We start from the raw sequence: 17,321 nt of genomic DNA on the forward strand, positions 1-17,321 counted from the left end.
CGGACCCCTGTGGAACCCCAAATTTTATGTCACTAAGGTTAGAGGTGGTGTTATTGTACAAAACACAGTGACTGGTCAGGCATGACGTCAACCATACAAGGGCACTCCCAGTTATCGCAAAATGATTCTCCAGTCTATCGAGTAGAATATGATGAGCCACAGTGTCAAATGCAGCACTGAGATCTAATAGCAACAGAACCGTAGTGGTGTCCGAATACATTGTAAGCAGAAGATCATTCACCAGTTTAGTGAGAGCCGTCTCTGTGGAATGATATTTTCTAAAAGCAGACTGCAGTGGCTTGAAAAGATTATTCTCAGTAAGGTCGTCCATGAGCTGATGAGAAACCACTTTTTCCAATATTTTAAAGCAAAATGACAGATTTGATATCGGCCGATAGTTTTTCAATACACTAGGGTCAAGATTAGATTTCTTAAGTAATGGTTAAATCACCACAGATTTGAAACATTTAGTAACAGATCCAGAAGTTAATGAGAGATGGATCATTTCCAGCACAATCGGCCCAAGAGTGGGCCACAGGTCCTTAAACAGTTTTGATGGTATAGGATCAAATACGCAGGTTGTGCTTTTTGTAGACGTTACAAATTTTGTCAGCACACCTTGTGAGATACTCTCAAATTCTGTAAATCTAGGTAATACCTCAGTAATGGCGGCCACCTCAATAGCAGGGTGTAGTGGCTGGATTAAGGCATGTTGGAATATGTTTAACCTAATGTCTTCTATTTTCTTCTCAAAGTAGTCCAGGGAAATCTTGTGCTGTAAAAGGAGAGCGACTTAAAGGTTGTTGTCCATGAATAAGTGTTGCCACTGTATCGAACAAGTACTTTGAGTTATGCTTGTTTTTGTTGATCAAATCAGAGTAATAGGTCCACTTTGTAGCCAATAATGCATCCTTATAATCTAAGATAGCTTCATGGCGTGCAAGGTGGAATACTTCTAATTTTGAACTATGCCATTTCCATTCTGGACCTCGAGCCTTATTCTTGAGGTCATGCAAGTTGTGATCATGGAATTTAATTGTTCTGAGTTAATGCATAATTTGGTTTACAATTAAAAGGAAAATCATTCCAGGTCCTACTTCTTGCCATATTCTGTTATTTCGACATGATCATTAACGGTTCAAATGAAAGGTTGAATTGAGGATCCTTTAAATGTGCACTTCTTTTGAGATTTTTTTTCTTCCAGAAGATGCTGAAAATGTATCATTAGATACCAAATTATTTTGTTTTTGGGGCCCCGTGGGCCCTAGATCCCAGCTGTGCCCCACAGACCCCTTCCAAATTTTCCTCGGATTTCACAATTTTCATTTCACAGCCTTAATTTTTACGAACACCATCATAAATTTTTTGTAGCACACCCCCTCACAGCAGTCTCCACAATTTTGGATACCAGGGTTCAGAGCTTAAAGCCACAGGCTTGACAGCAGAGGATCCTTGTTTCCCCGTCAGATTTGAAAATCACAAACACACCAAAGTCCTCCCACTTTATGAGTGTGAAAAGGTGCATGTGAAACATCACTTTAAAGCTCTTTTGATGAGATGGTAAAAAGGGCTGCAGTGCATTGTGTTTGACATCAGCATTATAAAATACTAAATGAGTAGTTGCCTTATATATTTTTAATGAGTTGTAAATGTCACTGTAGATGTGTTCATGTCACATTTCCTGAGTTTTGTCATTATGTTGGAGTCCAGTTAAAGTATCTGGGAAATATAAAACAAATCCTCCTGATGTTCAGTTCCACTTTATCAGTTCCATCAGTGCAATAACTTACTGTCATCAGGTCAAACTCACCACTGATACTTTATTTTAGTGAGTGTTGTTATAACATTTATTGTTCATTTCTTTCTTTGCAGACATGCAGCCGTTGTTGGTGATTAAAGAAGAAACTCTCCCTGAACACCAGGAATGGAATCTGAGTGTTGACCAGGAGGACATTAAAGAAGAAGAGAAGCTGTGGATAAGTCAGCAGGGAGAGCAGCTTCAGCAGCTGGAGGAGGCAGATCTCACCAAGTTTGGTTTCACTTTCGTCCCTGTGAAGAGTGAAAATGATGATGAAAAACCAGAGTCATCACAGCTTCATCAAAGCCGAAGTGATGAGAGCACAGAGGCTGAGCCTGTAGCCAGCAGCTCATCTGTACACAGAACACTGACAGCAGAAGCTGATGGAGAGGACGATGGAGGACCACAACCAGCCAGCAACTCAGGTCCAAACAGTCATTTACAACCAGATACCAGTGGCAGGAGTTCAGACAGTTCTGGAACTGAGACTGATGACAGTGATGACTGGAAACAGTCCAGAGAACTTCAGTCAAGTTTTAACTGTCAAAAAAATAAAAATATTATTCATTCAGACAACACTGATGAGAAACAATTTAAAGGCTCTAAATATGGAAAAGCATCTGGTCACATGAACAACTCAGAGCAACAAAAGGGGAGGAAAGCAAGAAGAAAACCATTTAGCTGTTCTGATCGACAACAAATACTGGAACAGAAGGACACTCGGCTGGATAATCCACCAGATCAGCATAGTTCTGATCCTGGACTCCAGCAACAACAACATCAACGGACCAGAAGAAACAAGCGAAATTACACCACAGTTAATTGGACCATTGAAGAGAAAAAAAAAGATCTTTCACTGCTTCACTTACTCAAGGCATGAGAAGTGGGGCAGAAAGAAAAAGGCAGTATTTGAGGAACGCATAAAAGAAGCAGATTTACCACCACAAAAGAAAGAAGCCACCACAACCGCAAAACTGGAATCGATCACCTCACAGATCGCAAAATATCTGACGGCAGAAGAAATAAAAAAATAAAGGAAGAAGCCTAAAAGGAAGCGATAAAAGACTATCAGTTGATGGATAAAGAGAAGCAGCTCTAATTAAAAGGAGTCAGTGGAAGAGGGAGGAAGAGTGGATACTGTTGTGGGCAAAAGAATATGCCAAAATAAAATACCCCAAAAACCAGACAAAAAGATCCAAAGAATGGCAAAAAATATTCCACCACCACTGCCAAAATAAGAAAGACATCACTTGTAAGAATCTCACAACCCAAAAATCAAACTTTATCAAACAAAAACATTTCTCGGATAATGAAATAAAAACGATGCAACAGGAGGTTGAGCAAATGATAAGAGACGGCATCTGCCCTCTGACGCAACCCATTACACCACCAAAAAATGATTGCCCTCAAAAAAAGTACATCCCCGAAAAAACAAACCATCCACTGCCCACCGAAAAAACAAACCATTCACTGCCCCCCGAAAAAACAAACCATTCACTGCCCCCCGAAAAAACAAACCATCCACTGCCCCCCGAATAAACAAACTATCCACTGCCCCCCGAAAAAACAAACCATCCACTGCCCCCCGAAAAAACAAACCATCCACTGCCCCCCGAAAAAACAAACCATTCACTGCCTCCTGAAAAAACGAACCATCCACTGCCCCCCGAAAAAAACAAGCCATCCACTGCCCCCCGAAAAAACAAACCATTCACTGCCTCCCGAAAAAACAAACCATCCACTGCCCCCCGAAAAAACAAGCCATCCACTGCCCCCCGAAAAAACAAACCATTCACTGCCTCCCGAAAAAACAAACCATCCACTGCCCCCCGAAAAAACAAGCCATCCACTGCCCCCCGAAAAAACAAACCATTCACTGCCTCCTGAAAAAACGAACCATCCACTGCCCCCCGAAAAAACAAACCATCCACTGCCCCCGGAAAAAACAAACCATCCACTGCCCCCCGAAAAAACGAACAACTCACTGCTCCCCGAAAAAATGAACAGTTCACCAGCTCCTCTACAAAATAATATACAGGTGCACACAGACCCAGAACAGCAGGAACTACACTCAACAAAAATATAAACGCAACACTTTTGGTTTTGCTCCCATTTTGTATGAGATGAACTCAAAGATCTAAAACTTTTTCCACATACACAATATCACCATTTCCCTCAAATATTGTTCACAAACCAGTCTAAATCTGTGATAGTGAGCACTTCTCATTTGCTGAGATAATCCATCCCACCTCACAGCTGTGCCATATCAAGATGCTGATTAGACACCATGATTAGTGCACAGGTGTGCCTTAGACTGCCCACAATAAAAGGCCACTCTGAAAGGTGCAGTTGTATCACACAGCACAATGCCACAGATGTCGCAAGATTTGAGGGAGCGTGCAATTGGCATGCTGACAGCAGGAATGTCAACCAGAGCTGTTGCTCGCGTATTGAATGTTCATTTCTCTACCATAGGCCATCTCCAAAGGCGTTTCAGAGAATTTGGCAGTACATCCAACCAGCCTCACAACCGCAGACCATGTGTAACCACACCAGCCCAGGACCTCCACATCCAGCATGTTCACCTCCAAGATCGTCTGAGACCATCCACTCGGACAGCTGCTGGAACAATCGGTTTGCATAACCAAAGAATTTCTGCACAAACTGTCAGAAACCGTCTCAGGGAAGCTCATCTGCATGCTCGTCGTCCTCATCGGGGTCTCGACCTGACTCCAGTTCGTCGTCGTAACCGACTTAAGTGGGTAAATGCTCACATTCGCTGGTGTTTGGCACGTTGGAGAGGTGTTCTCTTCACGGATGATGCGAAGGAGATGTGTTGCACTGCATGAGGCAAATGGTGGTCACACCAGATACTGACTGGTATCCCCCCCAATAAAACAAAACTGCACCTTTCAGAGTGGCCTTTTATTGTGGGCAGTCTAAGGCACACCTGTGCACTAATCATGGTGTCTAATCAGCATCTTGATATGGCACACCTGTGAGGTGGGATGGATTATCTCAGCAAAGGAGAAGTGCTCACTATCACAGATTTAGACTGGTTTGTGAACAATATTTGAGGGAAATGGTGATATTGTGTATGTGGAAAAAGTTTTAGATCTTTGAGTTCATCTCATACAAAATGGGAGCAAAACCAAAAGTGTTGCGTTTATATTTTTGTTGAGTATAGAAGAGGAATTGGCAAATAAGATTGAAGAAAGAAAAATGGACATGACATTAAAAATATCCTTCAAAAAGTTAACATAGGACTGAACAAACTGGTCCCAAGAGGAACCACATTGACAGAGTTAAACTCTGTAAATTATGGAGCGACATGGTACATACAAAGTAAATTAGCCCCACAAGATTTGGAGAGAAAAGAAACCAGAATTAAGAAAAACAATACCGTGCTACAATGGAAAAATAAATTACAACAAAAAATCATCCGCCTAAGAGCAGAGATCTCCCAAATGGCCACATTTTTGGGAAACAAAAACCACAAAAAGAATCTTCTTAAAAAAGTAAATCGCATTAAAAGAAAATACAATGTTGAAGACAAACTGCTAGGTGGAAGGCTGGCTGAACATCAAGCCTTAGTAAAAGCTTTCGCAGCACAAATTAGGAACAAAGACAAGAAAATACAAGCAAAACAGATAAACAAACTATTTGCAAAAAAGCCCAGACTAGTGTACAGAAAGTTAGCAAACGACACAATAGAAGTACAACAACCACCTGAGAGAGAAGAAATTGAAAAATTCTGGAGACCACTCTTTGAAGACCCAAAACAACACCAAGAGGCTGAATGGATTGAAAAAAATAAAACAGAAAAACAAAGACAAACAACAAATGTCAACAATTGTAATCAATGAAGAAGAGATCAGAAAGAAAATGAGTGAATACAGTAACTTCAGGGCACCTGGCATCGACAAAATCCCAAATTTTTGGCTGAACAGACTGACAGCATTACACCAACATTATGCTGTGACCTTCACAAAAATATTGAACAGAGAAGAGGACACACCAGACTGGATAACGACAGGGAACACAAGCCTACTACCAAAGACCAAGGAAACACAGCTTCCCAACAAGTACAGACCCATCTGCTGCCTAACAACAACATACAAATGACTGACAGGAATCATAACTGATGACATTTATGAACATCTGGACACTGGTGGCTACCTGGAAAATGAACAGAAAGGTTCCAGAAGATTAGGAGCTAAAGACCAGTTACTGACAGACAAATCTATCCTGGAGGACTGCAAAAAAGGAGGAGGAACCTCAGCATGGCTTGGATTGATTACAAAAAGGCATTTGACAGTGTACCACACTCCTGGATCTTGAGGTGCTTAGAACTCTACAACATCAATGAGGAAATAAGATCTTTCCTGAGAGCACAAATGAACAAGTGGAACACCACCATCACCCTCAATCACACAGAGGGACAAATAACAATCCCAGACATACGAGTTCAGAGAGGAATATTTCAGGGAGACAGACTCTCACCACTTTTATTCTGTTTAATCATAAACCCGCTCAGCAAGATCCTGAAGGAGCAAGACATCAGGTAGGACTTAAGTAGAGACAGAGGAAGGAAAAATCAAAAACTTGTGAACCATCTGCTGTTCATGGATGATTTGAAAATCTCTGCCAACACAAAAAAGGGACTCAGTCAGCTCGTAGAAACTGTCCATAAGTTCTCCAAAGACATTAGTATGGAATTTGGACTGGATAAATACTCAAAATGCACAATCAAAAAAGGTAAAAAGACAAGAACCAAAAACATACAATTGGATAAAGGGAGCTACATTGAAGATACATTGGTATACTTTATGTTTTTGGCATAATATCTTTGGGTGCATAGTTAATATCTACGCGTGTGAAATTATATAGTATGCCTGAATGCATTTTTTTACGTGAGAGTGGTTTTGGCACCGATCTGACTCCATATCTGTTTCTCTGAGTGTAATAATGTCTTAATGTTGGAATTATACATTTTAAGAAAAATATGGACTTTTTAGGGTGAAAACTGAAATTCACCCAAATTTTTTCCTTCACTTCTTGATGGATTTTGATTGTTTTTGTTTGTTTCATCTAAACACTGATTTACAATCCTTCCTCTCATAATATTGAACTTTTGAATTGTTTTGGAAATTGGAGAAATTTTTTTATGGTGAAAATAGTGAAATTCACCAAAACACTTTTTTCCTCTTTCAGTTTCTGATATATTTTAATTCTGGTGGTTTTGTTTGATTCTTCTAAACACTGTTCATAATTCATCCTTGTGGATATATGAAATAATAAATTTTAGTGTAAAATGGATTTCATTAAGGTGAAATTTATGCAAAAGTTTTCATTTTGATTCATATTAGGTTGATTTATTTAAACACTGTTCTCAGTTCTTCTTCACAAAATTATGATTTTTGTTGAAAACAAATATTGTGTGTTTTGAAAATAATAAAATTCACCAAACTGGTGAATTTGGTTTTGTTTGAAGTTCTGTTCTTCCCTGTTGAATTTTGAATGACAACTTTTGGTCATGAAAAACCATGAAATTCACCCACAGTTGTACAAATTCCCAAATTGCATGAGACAGAGAGAAAAATCACCACAAGATGGTATTCAAGGAATTTTAAACAGTCATTGAATTTTTGGAGGAGAATCTCAACTTCCAGCAAAAATATTTCCAGTAAATTTCTGTCCTCTGATCCAGTCGACACACTGCTGTCAACATTTCAGCTGCTACTTCAGGTTTTATTCAAAAGTCTATTTACTCAATAGTTTAAACACTAAAATGACTCTTACAGAATTTACAGCTGTTGGTAAAGAATTTTATTTGTGGTGTGTCATCATTTTCCTCACCTGCATAGTGCAGGGAAATAATTAGGAGAATAAACCCGGGTGAGCTCTGGTTATTAACTAGAACCGGTTCATGATGTCTGCTGCTGTACCTGTAAGGTCAGAGGTCGATGGTGGAGGTAGAACGAGGAGTGTCTTAAAGGGGAACAACATTTTTCCTGAATCAGCGGCGTTTCTGATTCTGTCATGGAGACAATTTGGCAGCAGAAATGCTGGAAGATCAACATGACAGAAGAGACGGACATGGACTGAGGACAACAGGGTGTCCAGATTTACAACGCTGCTGTTCAGCTGCTCTGATCAGGTTTCTGACAGCTTCAGTCAGCTGGATGTTGGAGGTAAGAGGGCGGAGCTTATCAAGGCTGGAGGTCAACCAGGACAAAGTTCTGTGAGGAGACGTCACAGCTGAGAGAAGTGAGCAGGTGATGGACTGAAGGTCGTGTCCAAAGTGATTGTTTCAAGAAGATTTTGTAGATTTTCCTGCAGAGAAACTGAATTAAAGGAAACAGTCTGAAAAACAGAGCGACCGCTGTGTCGTCGATAAAACAACTGAGTCATCATGAGGTCAAGTTGTTTGTCGTCTTTGTGAGACAGTCGGCAGCAAAATCAGGGATGAGATCAAAGTGTGCGCTTAAAGAGTCCAGAGACGCCACTCGAGTGACCTTCAGTCCTCATCTCAGTCTCAGTTCAGACTGATGAAAATCTGATCCGGTTTGAATCAGAGCCAAACTCAGCCACGTGTGAATGTTACTGAACTCCAAAATCAAACACTTTGTGTTCACTCAAGAAAAATGGACATGAAAGTGCATCCAAAACTGATTAAAGAATAAAAAATTCTGAACTATTCTTCAAAAAGCTTCTACTAGCTGATTTATCATCAATCGCCTGTCCTCCATCACCATTTCATGAACAAGGTCAATGTTTTTCTGGGTTCTGGCTGTTACAGGTCGTCCAGACCTTGGGTCGTCTTCAAGACTCTCTACCCCTCTTATATTCAGCTGCTCGCTTCTGCACTGTAGATATGGAGGGAGCATTATCCCCTAATGTTGCAACCATATCGGCATGAATGTCCTTGGGTGTTAACCTCTTCTTCTGCAGGTACTTAATGACAATATAATGCCAGATTTTGTCCATTTTCGCTGAAACCCTTCTACCACGAACTTTCAAACTCAGCTATGAACCATAAAGTAGTATATAACTGTTAAAGATTTTGTATATATGTTATCACTGTTAAACATTTGTACATTTGTCTTCTTTCTCATGAGAACGGTGTTGTGCTGTTTTGCACTTCACCCTGAGAATGTATGTGTTATTCAACCTTGTTTAGCTTGTCTTCTTTCTCATGAGAACGGTGTTGTGTTGTTTTGCACCTAACCCTGAGAACGTGTTATTCAACCTTGCATGCTGGGATCATTATGAATGTTATTGTGCTGTTTTGCACCTGTCTTAACGCAATCCTGAGAATTCAATTTTGTTTTAGCACTCTGGGGTCAATCTGAGCTGGGAATGAAGGGTTGGATGTACTTATTATTATAATATAACTTTGTTTTCGTAGCCTCTAACGACTGGGAACTGAAGGTTGTTTTGGCTGTTGTGATGTGGTGCTTAGTGTGAAGGAGTGTGAAGGACAGGACACTTCAGGCAGATGCAGAACAGCTGATAACTGCAACAGACGAACGAGATGTGCTGACCTTCGACAATAAGAGTAAAAGAAAGTGTTCTTCCTTACAGCTGCACTTATTGACGTATGCGTTTATGTTACGGGAAGAAACTTGTCTTGCGTCATCACCCCCCACCCTTAGGACAAGTTTTTGTTTATGTGATGAGGGCGTCTCTAATAAAAAGAGCGGAAAAGCAGGCCAGACTTTAGTGTAGCCTTGGTGTACAGCCTGGCCGCACTCCGCGCGTGATTAATTTGACTTTCTGTCTCACTGGTGTTTCTTGACTCTGTTTGTCTTATCAAAGGTTTTAAGAATGTTTGGAGGAGAAAAAACCCAACAATAACCTGCAAACAAACAACACAGTCATCAGAAGAGTTTAACTTGATGCATGCCAAGTTTCACTGAACTGGCATTACTCCTTTATAGTGAGCCTTAGAACCTTTCAGCATACCCCCCTATATTTTATTAAATTAGCTGTATATTTTATTAAACAACCAGGTTATGTGGTGAGGGTAAACAAAAAAATAGATTACAAGTACATACATATATGTTGTAATTTGTTAAATTGTACACTGCATCACGCAGACACAAAAAAAGGTCAGATTCAAGTCACTTCAGCTTGTAATGTGAACGCAGCTCAATTTCTAAAGGCTCAATAAGCAGGCTCTCCTTCTGCAAACTTTATTCCACGAGTGGGCAGTTTGTCCTCTCTGGTGTAATTCAAACCCGTTCTTACGCTGTGTCTGTTCAGTTTTAAACGCCTGTTCTGGGTGCAGAGTTCTGGTTCTGTGCTGTGTCCTAAGTGGACTTTGCCACCAGACAGCAGGATCCTGCTTTTTCTCAGATGAGAGCAGGTTCAACCTGAGCACATGTGACAGACGTGAAAGGTTCTGGAGAAGCTGTGGAGAATGTTATGCTGCCTGCAACATCACTCAGCACGACCGGTTTGGTGGGTCAGTGATGGTCTGAGGAGGCATCTCCCTGGAAGGACACACAGACATCTACAGACTAAACAACAGCACCCTGACTGATATCAGGTATCAGGATGAAGTCCTTGGACTCACTGTCAGAGAATCGATTTCCTCCTTCATACTTCTGACCCACAAATCTGAATTTGATGACTTCATGGCCTCCTTCAGAGTTCGGTGTATATCAGATATAACTTCTCCTCTCCCTTCTTGGATAACGTGGACTGTGTGGACTCTCATCCTCCCCTGTAGTTGTATCCGTGTCTCTAATCTCTGCTTTAGGCTCCTGTCTGATTGGTTTGATGATGTCAGTTTTTGGTTGGTGGCTTTCAGTCGTCTCCTTGTACAGAATCTTTTCTCTCATGTCCAGATCTGTCTGAGTCTGACACTCATTTACACATTTGGTGATGAACTTCACCAACCTGTTTTTGAGTTCTCTTCCTGTGTCTGGATAAAAGACAAGATATGAAGAGCTGTTTTTGTCATAACCCACAAAAAAAAAGAAAAACCCTTTTTCACATTGTGAGTCCAGATTTTTTCTTGTTCTGTTTGTGGACACAACACACCGACCCAAATGTTCTCATCCTTGAAAGGTCAGACTTCTTCTCTGTTCCATTTTGATGGGGACAATAAGGAGCTGAGGTCTCCTGCTGAATGGTGTTTTGACAAAGCAATGACTGAAACTCTGGAGATGTAAACTCTGTGCTGTTATTTGATCTGATGCTCTTGATTTTTCCATAAGATGCTCCATCATCAAGGAACTTCTCTGTAGCTTTAACTGTGTCACTCTCAGCTTTCAAAAATACACTAAAGTAGCTCCTGAATAGTGATCAGTGAATAATATAATCTGTGATGTTCTCATGAACAGCTTTTTGAAGGGATGTCAGCTCCGTATCCAGGCTGATCACACGTGGCTTCATCTGACCAGCATCATGATCTCTGAGAATCTGAAGCACCTTCTTGCCGTCGTCCGCTGCATCTCTCATCGCAAGAGACAGACTTTTATCATCCAACACTTGAATCAGTTCAACAAACACCTCTTCATTTCTTTCAGTGTCTTCATCTGGCTCTTGCAGTTTGGTTCTTTTTAGACCGAACAGAAGCAGGTTTGTGAGAAACTTAGTCTCCCATAACTCTGTTTTTCTCATCTCCATCGAAACATAATTTGGTTCCTTCGGCTTCCAAACTCCTTCCTGGGTCCATAAGCTGTTGATGTCGTCATCATAAATGGACTGTAATACTGTGTCTTAACATAATGGAGGAACAAACTCACACACTTCAGTTTGTTTGACTGACAGGAAAACTGCTCACAGGAGCAAAGTCACAGTCATTTATTGATTATCTGCTGCACTCTGACAATGACAGCAGAGTGAAGAACACATTGAAGAACACAACAGTTCAACATCTTTGAATTACAGGGTGATGGAGAGAATTTAGCTTTTTTCCTTTCTTTCCCTCGTCTCTGCTGTCCAGGTCCAGTAGGTGGCGGTAATGCAACATAAGTTCATTTAATGCAACGAAGAAGAACTTTCCTGTCGGCGCCAAAAGCTAAAGCTAGTTAGCTGGAGACGCTGGAAACTCTTCTCTGAACAGATCAAACTTCACTCTGTGATCCTCGAATATGTTTTTTGAAGAGCTCCAGAAGCACAAAGGTCGACAGTAAACTGGAAGAAGAAGAAAAGGTGAAGTTAGTGTGAAAAGGTGGAAGAGCTGAGAAGGTTGTTGAAACAGCGGCTAACTGCTGCTAATGCTGAGTCTGGACACATCTGGTGGACTTTTGTCTTTTGGACGGTCGTCTGCGTCTTTTTGTCTGTTGGCCGTCGGTGATCAGGTAAGTGTTTCTTTTTTGTTTTTTTAAGCTGTGGATGACGTTAATGTGTTAAAATGTTGGTTTGTTTTTCTACAACATTTCTCTTACGAATTTCTGAGCCGTGAACTTAGAATCTGTGAATATCTTTCTAACTTTACTGGAGTGTTTGGTTTGTTATCTCGTTTTTTTTCCCCTCTGGTTGTTCGTGTGACGGCAAATTAGTCCAACAAACACGTTCGTTTGTGGAAAAAACGCCGTAATGTTGACTCAGAGTTAAAACCAGTGTTGCCAGATATGAAATATGCAACTATCGTACCAAAACCTCAAAATTATCATATTTTGGGAGAAATGATCGTACACAAGCAAAACGCATACAACGTAGCTATTTTAGTGTTTTTGTTTTTTTTTATTTCCAAAGGATTTTATGTCACATTTTTAAACAGTAATTCACAATATCCCTATAGTAATGGGGAAACTATGGTACAAAAAGAACGCAAATGCACTACCAGACTAGAGATTTTTTTTTTTTCTGTGAAGGGACACAAACGTGTTAATTACCAGACTAGAAAGAGTCAAATTCAACCTCGAGGTCGCTGTCGTCATCCGATGCCACTTGTGCAGATTTTGTTGAACACAGAAAAAATGTTGACACCTTCAATAGGAACTTGAACTTTTTTTATTTTTCTTGTGTATCTCTTTGCTCTTGTGTTTTGTTCGTTTGTTAATGCATTTGTTGAAAGAAAGTTTCGAAAAAAAAAAAGATGTTGGTTGGGGAATCTTCCTGTCACGGCACAGATTGGATGGGAACTCATTACTTTGTATGGAGAGGGGGCGGGCTTTCAAATGACTTTGTCCCAGGTGGCCAAAGCCAGCAGCAGCCCTGTGTGTGGTTTGTCTTTGATGCCGCCTGAGTGCAACGCCTGCAAAATGATTCTTGGGTGTCACAGAGAGATGCGTGTTTTGGCAACCAACTGAAATTATAGTACATTTTGGATTTTTTCCCATTATTCATCATACAGAGGGCAAAACTATCGTACAAATACGATAATTATCGTACATCTGGCAACTCTGGTTAAAACGCTTTAACTTGTAGCGCCGCGTGCGCAGGCTGTGAACTGTGTCAAAACTCTGAACCACATGTCGAGTCCTGCAATGACTGAAGCCCTGATTCGAAGCTCATCGTTTTCTAGAAATCACGTGACCGACACGCATCAGATGCACAGACTGTTGATTGGTCAGGCGGCGGATCACTCAGGCAGTCCGACGACAGGTGTCGTGCCAAAGTACTTATCCCCGTCAGAATGTTATCCCCTGGCGCGGGAGCGCGCACTGACTCAGTGCAGCGCGCACTGACTCAGTGCAGCGCGCACTGACTCAGTGCAGCGCGCACTGACTCAGTGCAGCGCGCACTGACTCAGTGCAGCGCGCACTGACTCAGTGCAGCGCGCACTGACTCAGTGCAGCGCGCACTGACTCAGTGCAGCGCGCACTGACTCAGTGCAGCGCGCACTGACTCAGTGCAGCGCGCACTGACTCAGTGCAGCGCGCACTGACTCAGTGCAGCGCGCACTGACTCAGTGCAGCGCGCACTGACTCAGTGCAGCGCGCACTGACTCAGTGCAGCGCGCACTGACTCAGTGCAGCGCTTTAAATGATTTCCTCCTTTTCCAGACAAAAATAACAGCATGTTGGTTGTTCAATACATGACATTAAAAAATAAGTTTCATATTTTTTAGGCGACATTTAATGCACGCGTGTCTTCACGTCGATTACACGCATAGACACAGAAACGGTGTCCAACAACATGCCGTAAGACATTTGTTTATATATAAAAACACGCTTTAAGACGTTTATGATTGCACTACTGTCAAGATAATTCAATGATTTTCACTTTCTTTGGTTCATTTCGTTCATTCGAGATTAAAATATGAACCATTATAAACTGTACACTCTTGTACTTGTTTGTGACTTTTTCTGTTTTAAATAAAAGATAAGCAGACAAACGTGATGTGGGTGATGGTTGTTTGGGTTTGTGACTTTTTCTGTTTTAAATAAAAGATAAGCAGACAAACGTGATGTGGGTGATGGTTGTTTGGGTTTGTGACTTTTTCTGTTTTAAATAAAAGATAAGCAGGCAAACGTGATGTGGGTGATGGTTGTTTGGGTTTGTGACTTTTTCTGTTTTAAATAAAAGATAAGCAGGCAAACGTGATGTGGGTGATGGTTGTTTGGGTTTCCAAGAAATAAAATTCAACTTTGACACTGTAAAAAAAAAAAAAAAAAAAAAAAAAAAAATCCAGTTTTTACAAAAAAATTCTGTCAGCTGTGGTTTCCAGGGGAATTCTGTCAAAATTACAATGAATATGTAAATGGTTTGCACATACATATTTATGTAAATTTTACAGTTTAAACCTGTAATTTTGATGGTCTTTTTCATGTTGAATTAGCATGGCCATGCTGATATTAAACCTTGTTGTTTTGCTAAAATTTTCAAATATATTAAGTCCTTTTGGCTGCTCCCTTGATTTTACTCAGGGTCACCACAGCAGATGCAAGGAGGGCCTGCATGTTGATTTGGCACAAGCTGTACACCAGATGCCCTTCCTGCTGCAACATCACGTTACACAGTGAAATGTGGCAGGGGTGAGGTTCAAACCAGGAACCTTCAGCACTGAAACCAAGTGCACAAAACACTTGGCCACCACCCCTGATATCTGTCTGTATCTTTCAGATGAATAAGCACGGTGGATTCGTGGTTCGCACAGTTGCCTCATAACAAGAAGGTCATGGGATCGATTTCCACCTGTGGCGTTTGCATGTTCTCCCCATGTTTGTGTGGGTTTCCTCTGGGTGCTACACAAGACCATCAGATAATTCCACTTCATATATACCTTCGCTCATTCCCAATTACTACAGTAAATTTGAGGTAGTTTTATCTTTATTTTGTAGAGTTGCATAGGGGATACATTTTCTGGCAGCCACCATCTGTCAGATTGCCAGAATTTGTATCCTCTGTCTTTATACCTGGTATTACACCCTACCATCACGTGTTTCATATTTGTATATACTTTAGCTCATACCCAATTCCTACAGTAAATATGAGGAAGTTTTGTCTTTATTTAGTCCACTTGCATAGGGGATACATTTTGTGGCAGCCAACATCTGTCGGCCTGCCAGAATTATTATTATTATTAGCATGATTGTCAATAGCAGTATTTTTAAGATAACGGTTTGATAGACATGGTTTCTCAACATAAACAGGGCGTGTGTCTGTGTGTGTGTGTGTCTGTCTGTCTGTCTGTCTGTATCAGTGTGCATGCGTGCATGTGTGTGTGTTTGCATGTGCACTTGTTTGAATCCTCAAATTTCTCTTTCATGGCAATAGTTTTCAAAGAGGGTAACAGCCAAATGGTTTCTTTTTCTGTTTTGAAAATTGAATTTTTCAGAAGCAGAGCAGAAACATGGTTTCTCAACATAAACTGTGTGTGTGTGTGTGTGTGTGTGTGTGTGTGTGTGTGTGTGTGTGTGTGTGCGTGCGCGTGCGTGCGCGCCTGTCTGTCTGTATCTGAGTGCATGTGTGTCTGTGTTTGAATCCTCAAATTTCTCAGCTAAACCTCCACCTCAAACCCAAGAACCAAAGTGAAAGACAGAGAGACACAGATGTCTAGTAGGAACATGACGTCTCTGACAAACCAGTTAGAGAGAAAGTCCAACAATCAGACATGTGCACAAGAACAACGGCCTTTAAATTCCAGGACAAAATCAGAACACAATGTTTAAATTCCTTTCCAGCTTCACTGTCAGTGTGCAATTTGCTACACATCACCACAGTCTGAATAATCTGTTTCCATGTGTGTGTGTTTGTGGAGGTAAAGCCTGACTGTGTGTGTGTGTGTGTGTGTGTGTGTGGGTGGGGTTTTCCTTCAGGATGTGTTGGAGGCTCCTCAGGATGCTGTCAGACTCGGAGGTCTGTGTCCGTCTGCACACAGACTCACTCTGTCCTCCTTGTGCTGCTGCTCTTACATACCTTTAATGCAGCAAAAACATTAAACACACATTCTTGGTTCTGGTGTATGCTCGTGCCCAGAGCATCATGGGTAACTTGTCATGTCAATGAAAGCTGTTGTAGACTGTCCAGTCACTCTCATAGAAACTTCAGAGGTGTCAGTGTCTTGTGGCTTCCCTCACTTGTAAATCAGAGTTGTCACGAGTGTCTTGTTGATTTTCCTTACTTGACACTTCTGCAGGGGTGTTGTGTCTGGGTGGCTTCCCCCATTTATCAATCCTTCAGTTGTTATGAGTGTCTTTGTGGCTTCCCTAATTTATCAACCCTTCAGTTGTTATGAGTGTCTTGGTGGCTTCCCTCACTTCAAATAAAATCAATTTTATTTATATAGCGCCAAATCACAACAAACAGTTGCCCCAAGGTGCTCTATATTGCAAGGCAAGGCCATACAATAATTATGTAAAACCCCAACGGTCAAAACGACCCCCTGTGAGCAAGCACTTGGCAACAGTGGGCTCAGGGAGGGGCAGTCTTCTGCTGGGACTGGTTGGGGCTGAGGGAGAGAACCAGGAAAAAGACATGCTGTGGAGGGGAGCAGAGATCATCACTAATGATTAAATGCAGAGTGGTGCATACAGAGCAAAAAGAGAAAGAAACACTCAGTGCATCATGGGAACCCCCCCGCAGTCTAAGTCTATAGCAGCATAACTAAGGGATGGTTCAGGGTCACCTGATCCACCCCTAACTATAAGCTTTAGCAAAAAGGTAAGTTTTAAGCCTAATCTTAAAAGTAGAGAGGGTGTCTGTCTCCCTGATCTGAATTGGGAGCTGGTTCCACAGGAGAGGAGCCTGAAAGCTGAAGGCTCTGCCTCCCATTCTACTCTTACAAACCCTAGGAACTACAAGTAAGCCTGCAGTCTGAGAGCGAAGCGCTCTATTGGGGTGATATGGTACTATGAGGTCCCTAAGATAAGATGGGACCTGATTATTCAAAACCTTATAAGTAAGAAGAAGAATTTTAAATTCTATTCTAGAATTAACAGGAAGCCAATGAAGAGAGGCCAATATGGGTGAGATATGCTCTCTCCTTCCAGTCCCTGTCAGTACTCTAGCTGCAGCATTTTGAATTAACTGAAGGCTTTTCAGGGAACTTATAGGACAACCTGATAATAATGAATTACAATAGTCCAGCCTAGAGGAGATAAATGCATGAATTAGTTTT

The sequence above is a fragment of the Thalassophryne amazonica genome, unplaced genomic scaffold (genome assembly GCF_902500255.1).
Source record: "Thalassophryne amazonica unplaced genomic scaffold, fThaAma1.1, whole genome shotgun sequence".
Taxonomy (NCBI): domain Eukaryota; kingdom Metazoa; phylum Chordata; class Actinopteri; order Batrachoidiformes; family Batrachoididae; genus Thalassophryne; species Thalassophryne amazonica.